Here is a 10,812-nt window from a genome sequence, read left to right on the forward strand (position 1 = left end):
CAAAGAGACCTGAGAACCCAAAAGGTGAGGCTCACTGAGCCATTTATTCCTCTGCCCTTCAATTAACCCCACATGTGTTTATCGGCCAGGTTGGCACAATAAACATTAACTATCTCACCTAGACTGTAACTCTTTATAGGAGTAGAAAGTCTCATTGGCTAGTTTTCTGAGGAATATTACTAGATCTTGCTTCCCAGTTTATTTTCATCTAGAAGCTTCTCTGAAACCTGTTCAAAATCATAGCAGCAAGCAACTTCCACTGCAAGAAGGTTGATGGCTGTTTATTAGGTAAATCATTAGGAATCAAACCTATGTCTCCCACATAGAAGGTGAGAATTCTAACACTGATCCACCAATGCTATAAAGAATAATCAAAACCCCAATCAAACTCACAGCCATTGAGTCAATGCTGACTCATAGTGACCCTATAGGTATCCATGATGCCACCAGAGCTCCAAATACCACCAAGAATAGGGACTCAGAAAAGGGTACCAGTATCATTAAGTCTCTAAATGCTAGATTTTCACTTATAGACAACACCTTTATCTCTTATAGTTTTCTAAGATTAAAATTAATTTTTGATAGTTAGCATTATCTCATCTCCAGTGGTTTTTCAAACTATATTTAGGACCATGCCACATTATGAAATATAAATTACAAAAATAGAGCCTGGCTTTTTAATATGGTTGTAGTTCCAGAGGATCTCACCATCTCAAAATAATGTTCTTTCCCTGTCCTAGGGATTCTCTCTATTTGTGGAAATTTATCCTTCTCTTTGAGTTCAAACCTTTTTCCACAAAATTTTTGAAGCCACTTCAATATTAGAAGGGTTTTGTTTAGTTATAAACAAAACCAAAAAAGAAGACTCTTAGTGATGCAATTCCCCATATAAATTTATGTACGTGTGCCAGAATGACAGCCTGGCCTCTTGTCCTCCCGGGATCTGATGTAATAAGGTAGCCTTGATGCTTTATTTTTAGTTTTATTATATGAGTATTTAGCCAGGATTTCACTTTCAAGCTATAACCAGCCTAAAATAAATGTTAAATCTTTCAAAATTGTTTGGCAGAGCTTGGTTTTGAGAAAGTAAAAGAGCAGTCTCTTGAGTCTGAGAAATGACACCCCAACAAGAGAAAATGGCGCAGTACTACCACAGACAATTCGGGGTGTATTTCCCAGAGCAAATAAGAAAAAAGTTATATCTACATGCAATGGCCTTTGGAAATCTTACTAGGTTTTCCCCTAGGAAATGTAGAGACAATTAGGCAATCAATTTGCTTATACACCATCTTGACTAGTTAGACGCACTTAATATATCTTCTCATTGTCTCCATGTTTCAATTGGACCAGAGTGGGTGAATATAATTTCCTTTACATTTACACATACAAACGGAGATGCTGACTTTGATTCATAAGTTTGAAGCTTGGTCACGTGCTCAAGGGAAGCATCCAGGCCTCTCTCAAGCCTCAAGAGGTTTGACGTGAGCTTCCACTTCTTATTTTTCTAATCAGAGCAACCAGGACCCATCACCCAAATCAGGAAAAGAATAAAACACTGTTATTACGTAGTGACCAATTACACTGATGCTAGAGGGTGAAAAATAGCAGACTTTTAAAACATACTCTTCGGCTCTTTTACTTTGGTTTGTATTCCAAAAATAATAAACCATCCTCCTTACTGGGAACAGCAATGAGGATAGCTTCTTACTGGGCCAAGGCCTTTGTGTTTCTCTTTAAGAATGTAACAATGGCATTGGAGGAGCTTTGAGCTTAATATGTCGACAGTGAATTCCTTTAAAAACACCTTTTTATAAAATTGAAAATAATCCACTACATTATAAACACATACTTGAAAGGGGAGCGCTGAGCTTAGAGTCAGAGGCTGGCTTTGATTCTCACATAGCCCTAAAACCACTGACTGAAAAACTTTGGGCTTTTCACTCAGCTTCTCTGAGTTTGAGTTCTCTTATTTAAGGAATGGATATTACAATAATAGTAACATGTAACTCAAGGAATATTACCAGGAGGATATATATATATGTATATATCATGTAGATATATCTACATACATGTATAACATAGTTCATATAATAAATAAAGATACCTTTAAATATGTGCATTCCATGTAACAAATATTTTAGGAGTAATAAGATATGCTTAATTCATGATTAAAATTTTTATTCTATTGTTTTTGAGACTATGCACTTCAAAACACTTTTGAATTCTATAATTTCTGTAAGTACCATTCATTGAATTTAATTAAATTCTTTGAGTGGTACAACCAATCTCTCCCTCTCCGAGTTCTTCATCCTCTGTTAACATACACTTGCTGCCCCTTCACATAATATCTTGAGTCATTGTTGCCAATCAGATACCATATAAATAGATTTTAAAAGAGTACAATACTTGAGACAGCTATTCTTTACTACTTAAGTTAAACTAGTACTTTATATTAAGAAAAATTCATGGGATGCTATATTATTCTTATGCACTACCTTTAGAGAGTTTGTCGCACTGTGATGGCTTATATGTTGCTATGAGACTGGAAAGTATGCTACCAGTATTTGTGGTGGACAAATTTTAGTGGATCTTCAAAATAAAATAGACTAGGAAGAAGAAAGAGGTAGCAAACCCTTGTCTGTCAGAGTGTCATAAGATTAGTCCCTCATGCTGGAAAACTCTCAAATAAGACTGGAGAAGAACTATTGCCTCAAACTAGAGTCAACCTTGGTGACGTGAATGAAGCAGAAATCTCAGCACCTTCATTTACTGATGTGACATGAATCTAAATGAGAAGAAACAGTTGTGAGCTACTAATTGGAAGGTGAATTATACCATATATGAATCTAGGGAAATTGGAAGTCATCAAAAATGAAGTGGAACAAATAAAGATCGATATCCTAGGTGTTCGTGAGCTAAAATAGACTGGTATTGGCCATTTAATTTTTAAAGATCATTTTATTGGGGGCTCTTACAGCTCTTATAACCCATACATCAATTGTACCAAGAATATTTGTACATATGTTGCCATCATTAGTTTCTAAACATCTCATTTCTATTTGAGCCCTTAGTGTCACTCCTCTTTTTATCCTCACTCCCCCTCCCACCCTCATGACCTTTTGAAAAATGATAAATTATTATTTTAATATCTTACACCAATTGCTGTCTCTCTTCCCCCGTAGTTTCTTGGCCCCTCATCTACCCCCGCACCCCCTCTGGTATGCTATGCCCATTTCTGTTCCTGAGGGGTTTATCTGGCCAGGATCCCATGTGTCCTGAGCTCTTATCTGTACCTGTGTATATGCTCTATCCTAGTCTGCAGTGAAAGGCAGGATTGGGGTTATGATAGTGGGGGGTGGAGTGGGGTGAGGAAGCCTCAAGGAACCAGAGGAATATTGTATGTTTCATCATTGCTATACTGAGCCCTGGTTGATTCATCCCTTCCTTGTGACCCTTCTGTGAGGGTATGTCCCATTGTCTACAGAAGGGCTTTGGGTCTCTGCTCTTACGGTCCCCCACCCCCCGCTTGTTCATAACAATATGTTTTTGGTTTGTTTGTTTGTGGTTTTCTGTTGCCTATTACCTGATCCTGTCTACAACTCATGATCACACAGGCTGGTGTGCTTCTTCCATGTGGGCTTGTTGCTTCTCTGCTAGATGGTTGCTTGTTTAACTTCAAGCCTTTAAGACCTCAGATACTATATCTTTTGATAGCCAGGCACGATCAGCTTTCTTCATCACATTTGCTTGTGTACCTATTTTGTCTTCAGCAACTGTGCTGGGAGGGTGAGCATCACAGAATTCCAGGTTGTTAGAACAAAATGTTCTTGCATTGAGGAGGACTTGAGAAGTGGCCCAAAGCCCATCCACTTCTTCGATGTATTGGGTATTGGCCATTTTGAATTAGACAAGTATATATTCTATTATGCTGGGAATGACAAATTGAAGAGTAATGGTGTCACAAGTACCATTAAAAAAGACATTTAATTTTTTAATAAAATCAATTAAAAAACCCCACATTTCAAGATCTGGCTGAAGAAAAGTAGTGTCGGTGAAAAGAGATCTGTGCACCTATAAGGAAAACTAGTTCATGTGACTATTTTTCAAATTTACATGCCAGCCACTAGTGTCAATGATAATGAAATGGAAGATTTTTAACTAACTTTTGCAGTCGGAATTTGATTAAACATGTAATCAAGGTTCATTAGTAATTAACAGTGATTGGAATGCAAAAGCTGGAAAAAGCAGTTGAAAAATAATGACCATAGTGATAGAAAACACATTGGAAATAAAATGATAGAATTTGGCAATGAGCTATTTATTGGAAATATCTGTAAAATGGAGACATACTAGTGAAACTTACTAGATGGAATATACAGGAATCAAAGTGGCTCTGCTCATGGAAAGAGAATCACAGTACCCTTAAAGGACACAGTAGAATTGTTGTGGTGGGTTTCCAAGACTACATGTTTATGAAAATAGAAAGCCTCATCTTTCTCTGAGTGGCTGGTGAATTCAAACTGTTGACCTTGTGGTTATCATCCCTAAGCATAATTCACTACACTCTGAGGGTCCCTATGACTTGGAATTGACTAGATGACAGCGATTTTTTTGAGAATGGAAAAGGACAATGGAGCTTAATATCATCAGTCAGAATAATACGAGCACCAACTGCAAAATTGCTCATAGACAGTGCAGATTGAAGCTGAAGAAAATTAAAGTGAGTCAACATTAGGCAAAATATAACTGTGAGTATACCCCACCTTAATTGAGACCATCTCGAGAGTAGATTTGATGCACTGACCAATAATAACTGAACTACATCAGATGAGTTGTGGAATGACTTCAAGAATATGATACATGATGCCAGGGGCTTAGGTGGAGAGCAAATGTTTTGAGAATGATGAGGGCAATGAATGTACAAATGTGCTTTATACAATTGATGTATGTATGGATTGTGATAAGAGCTGTATGAGCCCTTAATAAAATGATTAAAAAAGAGAGAATAAATTGGCTACAGGAAACACATATGATAAAGGTTTCTACAGTCATAAAAGGGTTATAAAAAAAGAATATGATACATGAAGAAAGCAAAAGGTCATTAAAACAATGGAAAGAAAAGACCAAAATGTATGTCAGAGTAGATAGAAACATACTCTTACAGGGGTCCTCAAACTTTTAAAACAGGGGGCTAGTTCGCTGTCCCCCAGGCCTGTTGGAGGGCCAGACAATAGTAAAAAAAAAAAAGGTGAACAAATTCCTATGCACACTGCACATTACTTATTTTGAAGTGAAAAATCAAATGGGGCAAAACCACCAGGCAGGCTGGATAAATGTCCTCGGCGGGCCCAAGGGCCATAGTTTGAGGATGCCTGCATCTTGAATGTAGAGAAGCTAAAGTGAAAAGAAGAAAGGATGAAGTGAAAGAGCTGAAGAGAAAAGTCCTAAGAGTGGTTCAAGAAGACAAAGTGCAGCATTGTAGTGAAATGTGCAAACACCTGGAGTTAGAAAGGCGGGAAGGGAGAATACAAGCTGTTCAGCATATCCCAAGCTGAAGGAATGGAAGAAAAAACTTCAAGCCTTCAGTTGTAAGCCTTGTTTGAGGGATAGTTTGGGCAAAACATTTGATGTGGGAAATTAAATTAATAGGGAAGGAATACACAGAAGGACTCTACAAAAGGACATGTTAAATGTACAACTACTTCAAAAGATGGAAGATGATAAAACACCAATGGTAATAATAAAGGAAGAAGTTCTAGCTGCGTGGAAGGAATTGCCTGTGTCAGGGGTGTAGCTTTTCACCAAACTGGTTCAATCTTTGTCCTAACCAAATATTCTGAGATGCGGGACTATAGGACGCGCATAGCATCAGGTTGTGTCAGATGACACAACCTTGCTTTCTGAAAGGACTTGAAGCAACGACTGGTGAAGATCAAAGACTACGGTCTTCAAGATAGTTTACACCTTAATATAAAGAAAACAAAAACCCCTCACAAGTAAACCAATAATCAGCAGCACAAAAAATGGAGAAAAGTTTGAAGTTGTCAAGGATTTCATTTTACTCTATGACACCTAACAATAACATATTATTGTTACAGTCTTTTTTAATGTTTAAATTGCTTTTAAAACGAATTGTATATACATCACTACAATTAGTTCTAGTGTTCCCTCCCCGCTCCTGCATTCATTGTTTGCTCCCCGATTCCCTTCACTCTCTCCACCCCGCTTCTCCTTCGACATTTCCCAGTAAACCGTTGCATTGGTTCTTGTCTCCATGCATCCATTCCTTCTGTGCTTTACAACCTGGGAAACCCAAGAAAAATGATAAGAAACAAAGCCAAGCCAAACTGGCAAGAAGAAAATAATAATACAAAGATAAAAATATAAATAAAGCATAATAATGAAAAGACCGCCACTGATATTTAGAAGGCCGGAGAAGAAATTTCTTTTCTGGAACAGTTGAGAAATACTTGCACACAGAGCAAATTCAGGCTGGGTCAAGAGGGAGGTCAACTGACCAAGTATCATATTATACCATGAATCATCTGATTGGATCCACCATAATTAACTTTAGAAAAACAACAACAACAACAAAGAAACAAAAAAAGAAAAACATTGTTAATCATCCCCCCTGGGGTATAAGGCGATTACATTGAAAGCATCAATAATTTTTCCAGTGACAAAGAATTTAAGATACTGTTGATATGGGGAGTTTATGGGAGTACAATCCAACTGCAGGCCACAATCCATGAGTTGCTGCTTTGTACAGCTTCATTTCTGAATTGATTGACATCTGCTTACAGTGAACAGGGGGAACGGTGGTAGGGGGAATTTTCCTGTGTCAATTCTTACAGGAGCAGACCCTTGCCTAACAGATTATAACCTATTAGGTCAATTCAAGGGGAGCATTGAGGTATTAAATATATTGTGGTTCTGTGTTCCCTTTCATTGGCCATCCACTAAGCCACCAAAGGTTTAATGACAGTCATTTCCACAGTCTTGGGGAGGCCACCCTTTGATTCCTCTCCCATCAGAGTATTTCAGTCCTAAACCCAAGGGTGCAGGCCGTTTTGAGGTAGAGCTCAGTTCATTCAGTCGGGCTTCTATGTTGTGTTCTTCGGGGTTGGCCCTTGGGGATGCTATGTTGCCTCTGAGACCAGTGTCTAAAGTCATCAAGGTGCTCAGTCCATGGTGTGGTTCTCTGAGGGTTGGGTAGAAACGTGTTGTTATTAATGTCTTTAAAGTAGACATGTTTGGCCTGTTTTGTCATTGGGTGCTCTGGAGTCATTTTCAATTCATGTTATTGTTGTTAGGTGTTGGTTCTTATTTATTGTGACCCTATATACAACCAACCAAAACACTGCCCCAACCTGCACCAGGTTCACAACAGTTGTTAGACTTGCCCATTGTTACAGCCACTGTGTCAATCCATCTCATCTTGATTCATGTACAGATTCGGCATGAGCACAATGAAGTGTTCAGGGATTTCCATTCTTTTAAATATCGTCACTAGTTGATTATGATCCGCACAGTTGAATGTCTTTTTACAATCAATAAAACACAAGTAAACATCTTTTCCTGGTATTCCCTATGTACAACAGAATAGAATGTTCCCTGGTCCTCTACCATACTCACAATTGTTATTTTGAATTTCATAGTTGTAGCCACTGTGTCAATCCATCTCGTTAATGGTCATCTTCTTTCCAGATGACCTCTGTCAAGCATGTCTTTTCTCAGGGACTGGTCTCTCCTGACAATACAGCCACAGTTGAGGAGATGCAGCCTTACTTCGAAAGAGCGCTCCCGCTGTACTTCTTCTGTGGTCCCACCAAAGTGTTGGTAGTTGTACCCTCAGAAACACTAAGGAGCAGATTTCCTCTGTCTGAAAAGGTTGCCATAGTTTGGAATTGACTTGATGGTCGTAGACTTGGTTTGTTCTAAATTAAAATCAAAATCCTAGATTTTGCCATGACAGACCTATGAGAATGCACTTTGTACCATTAAAGAGCTGCGTGCTCCTTGCTAAGGAGATGTTATTATTTTATCATTATTATTTTTTATATTTTATCATTATTCAAATGAGGTTTCATTTTATGATATGAGACCAAGGGGAATCCTTGCGAGAGACTTTACTACTGTTGGGTAGAAAGGAAAACAAGAAAAAGAAAGAAAAAATATCCTATCCAGACACATGTTCAGGTCTGCTGTAGATCACAAGAAAGGAGTGAAAGTGCAGTTGTTCCACGTAACCACATCTCCGTTCCTGGAGAAAGAGCTCCACATCCTCATGCTGCTGACCATGGGTCAGAAACTGATCGACAGAACACTCAGACAGACATATAATTGCAGTGTGATAATCAATCATTTCCTCCAAACGGCGCTCCTGTTGTCATGTGCATCAGTTAGCAGAATAACAGTTCTCCGAAAACATGTGGAACAAATGTGCAGTCTTAAAAAATATGTCATATTTTATTCAAACTCAAAAGTGTCAGGCTTATTTCATTTTATTCAAAACATGCAAGAATATATATTATTTTTCTGGAAGAAAAATATTCAACTGAAGTCAACATGTTTTGCTTTTCACAAGTTATCATGTGATATATAAATAACCACATCCATCAATAAGCTCAAAATGCAAACGCATAGCAAAAGAAACAAGCTCATCCTCTTTTAATTTTTGGATTTGTAGAGAAGAACAGCATCTTGACTCTGTCAGCGTGCAGATTATGCAGAGCAGGCAACTTGCTAAAGCTCTCTGGGCTCCCAATTAGTCACCCATAAAATGCTAACCATACCAGTCCAACAAGATGCAGTGAGAATTGAACAAAGAATATAAAAGTAAAGCATCTGGTATGCATATATATATGAAAAGAATATACATATTCTTTTCTTTTCTTCTCTGAATTATATAGTACTTATTCTCTTTTTGTATTTAGGTTCTGCAAAACGCCAAGATTTTAATTAGACATTTCTGGAGATTCATAAATAGCCAAGTATGAGTAAGAATTTGGTAGTATCAGTCAAACATGCCTTCGTGTATATTCAAAAATGTTTCATAAGAACATTGAGGATGGTTGGAAGTACTACCATTAACCCTTTCTCTACATCCCCATAATAATAATAATAATAATAATAATAATAATCCCCAATAATAATAAAGTATTATTATTACTTTAATTCAGTCCCTAGTACTACAAATTATGCAGGCAAGCTTCTCGCATTTGGGGAAATCACAGAGATCAGCACACCTATAGTGCAATAGGTAAGCCTCACTCTGAGAAAACCACCTTCAAGATCATGGTACCTCCCCTGCCAGGTAAGTATACCACCCCACTTTAATAAACAGCTCACCTCAAGCCTAGGATAACTGTGAGATTTCTCTTAGACTAAGGAGTAGAGTTGGGTTTATTATTAAATGTTACACAAATACGTGCATGGATGTAAATATGTTTGCTTAGTCAAACTTTGGTACTCAATTTGGACGACATTGGCTGACTCTTATTTGACCTGCTGCATGTCAACTTGGTAATGTAGGGGATTTTTGCAATGTCAAAACACAATGCTTATTCAATATTCTCTGGGCTGCTCTGGGGATTGTAAGAGTTATAAATTTTAGATCTTTGATCTCGAGCCTCCAATTAGTCCCTGGTCCTGGGTGACTTTCTGGTAAAAGGAAGTCTCTCAATTTGGCTTCCTCAGACTAACCACAAAAGAGTGTTTGTGTGATGGAAAAGTATTCCCTGGGTATCTTTCCCTGGAGTTCAACAGGGAGTCTCTGGCCTCATGATATTGATGTGCTCCAAAGATGTCACTTTTCTTATCAGTTAGCCAGAGGGCAGCCCCGCCAGAGCAACAGGAATTGGCCTGGATCAAGCAAGCTGAGCTCCATTGCTGAGGGAAAATGCTGGTAGACATACCTTCTGAAAGGAGGCCCACTGCTTATTTGGCACTGAGTAATTGGGAAGTAAGAGATGTCTGCAATGCAGGACTGCCCTGTCTCATTGACAACATCTCTAACTCACAGAACGAAAAATTAAAAACCAAACAAGCCCCACGATTCCACAAGCATTAATGGTTCTTCACATTCGGCTTCTCTTGCTCTTCACGACGCGGACCTCAGAGCCTGGGCACTCTTTTGTGTGAATTCGCTTTTTCCTTTCCTCTCTGGATGGCAATGCATGGAATGCTCGGTGTAAACAAAGCCAGGGCACGAGGACGGTCCACTTAATTTCCTCAACCTTAGTTTGCTATTCCCTTTCCCTTCGGTCTGGATTTCTCCACGACTGAGGAACTCAGTCAGTGTCACCCCAGAAGGAGTCTCACGGGTTCATGAAGCACAGCTCAAGGAATACTCTCCCCTACAGTTAAACACACACACACACACACACACACACCACACACACACCACACAATGACAGTGGGATAGCCCCATGTAATAATTGAAAGAACATTCAGCTTTTAAAATGAAATCAAACATTTTATGAAACATGAAGGGAATAGAGTTGGGAATATTTTCATACCAGTTAAAAATGAATTAGATATTAGCCAGTGTTCTGAAGAGAAATCATATAAATTCATATTCCCCCCTGCCTCACCCCCCTTGTATTGTGTTTTCAGTCCTTTATTATTGTGTTTTTGTCATTTGTGATACTTTTCTCATATTTTTTTCTAGTAAATTTTGGGATCAACATTCTTATTTCTAATAACCTGAACACTACCTAATGGAAAATGTCAAGCTAAAAGGTATCACTTTAATTTCATATATTTATAACACTCAAAATGAACATTTAACTAAAATATACCACTAGTTGC

General features: G+C 38.2%; 1 non-coding gene and 1 pseudogene across 1 annotated transcript; both read right to left on the reverse strand.

The window, feature by feature from the left end:
- The window catches only part of LOC101651046, a 36,487-nt pseudogene that overhangs the window by 5,783 nt on the left and 19,892 nt on the right, over positions 1-10,812 (reverse strand).
- On the reverse strand, positions 9,157-9,324 carry LOC115871164. Its single transcript, XR_004047138.1, has one exon. It is a non-coding gene; the product is annotated as a U1 spliceosomal RNA (small nuclear RNA).

This window comes from Echinops telfairi, unplaced genomic scaffold (genome assembly GCF_000313985.2).
Source record: "Echinops telfairi isolate 266 unplaced genomic scaffold, ASM31398v2 ScPeMD7_3533;HRSCAF=4204_0, whole genome shotgun sequence".
NCBI classification, from domain to species: Eukaryota; Metazoa; Chordata; class Mammalia; order Afrosoricida; family Tenrecidae; genus Echinops; species Echinops telfairi.